We start from the raw sequence: 3,171 nt of genomic DNA, 5'->3' as shown, positions 1-3,171 counted from the left end.
CAAACGTATGCCCTTTCAGAAAGCTCCAGATCCAGGGGCCACCAAACCTCGTGTTGTTGTCATTTATGACCCTGAAGAATCCTCCGGGAAGTGAAAGATCTCCGGCCTGGAAGTATCTCTTAATATCTTTTGCGCCGTTAAAGCCTTTTGTTTTATCACCTGTGATGGATTTACAGCGTCGTTAACGTAATGCATCGGCGTATGTGTGAAGCTCCACTAAATTGGCAACATAGGTCCGGTAAAGGAGATCTCGAGACGTGTTTGAAATACTTGAGAAAACAGTTTGAATTTGATAAAGGAGCTGATGTCAAATGAGAACCGCTTTATGTACAGTTGGCTGTAATACGATTTAGAAACGATAAGTGGCTTCTAAATAATTATTATTCTAACTATAAACCAGAAAATCATGATATAAAAAGTTACCTTTTTAAACTTGTATAGATACAATGAGGTAGATCTTCTAGATTAAAAAAAAAAAAAAAAAACTATGAAAAACGCAACATGCCTTAACTGTGAAGCAGTTAAAAATAGATGCAAATACGACTATGGGGGTTTGGACTGTAATGCCTCTCAGTGATGACTGCTTATTTAAAGAAACACTACTCGAAGAATTACGAGGAACGTAAACACGAACTGAAGATGGGAAGCTCCACTCACGATTCAAGAAGTAAGAAAAGGTCTAACACGCCAAGATAGAAGAAGAGATTCCCGTTGCCGGCTTGTACGTGGGGTCTGACCTGAGTGAGGCGGCCTCACGGTGCCCGTTCCTCTATCGTAAGACTTCGTGAGAAGGGAGGAAACTTCCCGAGCTCTCGTCGACGCCATGAGTTACGAGGAGGTCAAGTGCCGATGCTTTTGGGAAAGCCTTCCATTTTGCACCCGGGGTCTGGGAGTCGCCACTGCTGTTGGTGAGTGTTCAGATTTGTTATCTTCTTTTTTTTTTAAGGCGTTTCATCCATCATTTTTTTTCTGCTGTTAGGGGATCAATTCAAGTATTTTTTTACAATAACACTAGCCACTTTATCATAATTGTGTTCCTCGTAGGAGGTTATAATAGATTCACATCAACCGTGCATGTGATGTCTAGGCCAGTCCCTTACGACGCTCCTGATTGGCTGTTGATAAGCCAGTCACAGGGCTGGAAACTCGCCTCAGTCTCTCTCGAGAGTTCACATGGGTAGGATCTATGTTACACCTCTCCTGAGGGATACTTTTGAAAGACTTATCTCTAAAAAGAAGTGTAACATACATGCTATGTGAACTCTCTCGAGAGAGACAGAGTTTCCAGCCCTGTGACTGGCTTATCAACAGCCAATCAGGAGCGTCGTAAGGGAGACATCAAATGCATGGTTGGTGTGAATCTACTATAGTACCGTCAGTTTACCTCACGTGGTGCACTGCAAACATCACTTCTTAAGGTTCTTCGCAGCTTCCCTTCGGCCCCTAGCTGCTACCTCAGTTCTCTGCAATTTGGGGGTCGATATCCATATATTTTGTTCTTACAATAATACTGGCCATTTTTACGTAATTTGTTAGTTGTTTGAATCAATATGTTGATTTTTTTAAGATTTGAATTTTTTGTTATAATTTGTTAGTTGACTGAATCGTATTTTTAAAATTTTGGGCTTTTTGAATGTTTTTTTTTTTATATAGTTTGTTAGTTGATTTAATATAATTTTTTTATTTTGTTTTTATAATTTGTTAATTGATTGAATCGATATATTGATTTTTTTTAAATTTGGGATATTTTGAATGTTTTTTATTTATATAATTTGTTAGTTGATTGAATCGGTATGTTGATTTTTTTAAAATTTGGGTTTTTGAATGTTTTTTTTTATAGTTTTGTTTAGTTGTTGGGAATCGATATGTTGAATTTAAAAAAAACAAAATATTTTTATGGTTATTTTAGATTTTTTTTTACATAATTTGTTTAGTTGATTGAATCGATATGTTGATTTAAAAAAAATATATATGGTTATTTTAGATTTTTTACATAATTTGTTAGTTGATTGAATCGATATGTTGATTTTTTTTTTAATTTGGGTTTTTTAATGTTCTTTTTTTTTACATAATTTGTTAGTTAATTGAATCGATAAGTTGATTTTTTAAAAATTTGGGCTTTTTTAATGTTTTTTTTTATATAATTTGTTAGTTGATTGAATCGATAAATAAATTTTTTTAAATTTTGTGTTAATTTTGTTTTGACTTTTTTTCCCTTTTATCCATATTGTAATTTTGTTTCAAAGGTGTTATATAGAATTCCAGTGAGTTTAGCTGCCCCCTCTCTTATTCTAGGTTCCTGAAGTTGTAATTAATATAGAGGTGAACAAAAATTTGAATTCGTAATTGAAAATGGTTGAACTGGAATTCATTTTTCTTATATTTATATTATGAATGAAATACAGCCTTGTAGTCCCTTGAATTTTTTAAAAGTAATTCAAAACAGCTTTTGTATTCATTTTTATTTGATTTTTTTAGGACACGTGTTATGAGTTAATCGTCTTACTCTATTTCTTTCTCCTTCAGATATTTTATTTTTTTTTAAATAATTAAAAAAAGCAATCGTAGTTACTTATCTGTATTTTTTTTCGTTTTTCAAGAACGTGTCACGGATATTTTTGGATTAATCGTCTTTCTTTTATTATTATTATTATTATTATTATTATCATTATTATTATTATTATTATTATTATTATCATTATTATTATTATTATTATTATTATTATTATTATTATTATTATTATTATTATTATTATTATTATTATTATTATTAATATTATATCATGCCTGAGTTTATTTGCTGGTTGCTCCGGCTCTAGTACACTGATCGAAATAAATCACTACAATATGTCACAATATTTTCGTACTTTAAACTTGGTTCTCACCAGTTAGTATGTAATTAGTAGATATGTGTATATATATATATATATATATATATATATATATATATATATATATACATATCTACTAATTACATACTAACTGGTGAGACCAAGTTTAAAGTACGAAATATTGTGACATATTGTAGTGATTTATTTCGATCAGTGTACTAGAGCCGGACAAAACCACCAAATAAATTCAGCATGATATAATAATAATTAATAATGAATAATTAATAATAATAATAAATAGATAAATAAAGATTAATTAATAATAATCAAAATGAAAAAA

At 30.9% G+C, this 3,171-nt stretch overlaps 1 long non-coding RNA gene across 1 annotated transcript in view; it reads left to right on the top strand.

The window, feature by feature from the left end:
- Positions 1-909, top strand: part of LOC135203499 (uncharacterized) — a 197,747-nt gene extending 196,838 nt beyond the window's left edge. The window contains exon 3 of the long non-coding RNA XR_010311943.1: positions 1-909. This exon is cut by the window's left edge and continues 99 nt beyond it. This is a non-coding gene — a long non-coding RNA (uncharacterized LOC135203499).
- The last annotated feature ends 2,262 nt before the right edge of the window (positions 910-3,171 follow it).

The sequence above is a fragment of the Macrobrachium nipponense genome, chromosome 36 (assembly GCF_015104395.2).
Source record: "Macrobrachium nipponense isolate FS-2020 chromosome 36, ASM1510439v2, whole genome shotgun sequence".
NCBI classification, from domain to species: Eukaryota; Metazoa; Arthropoda; class Malacostraca; order Decapoda; family Palaemonidae; genus Macrobrachium; species Macrobrachium nipponense.
This window is presented reverse-complemented; position numbering and strand designations above follow the sequence as displayed.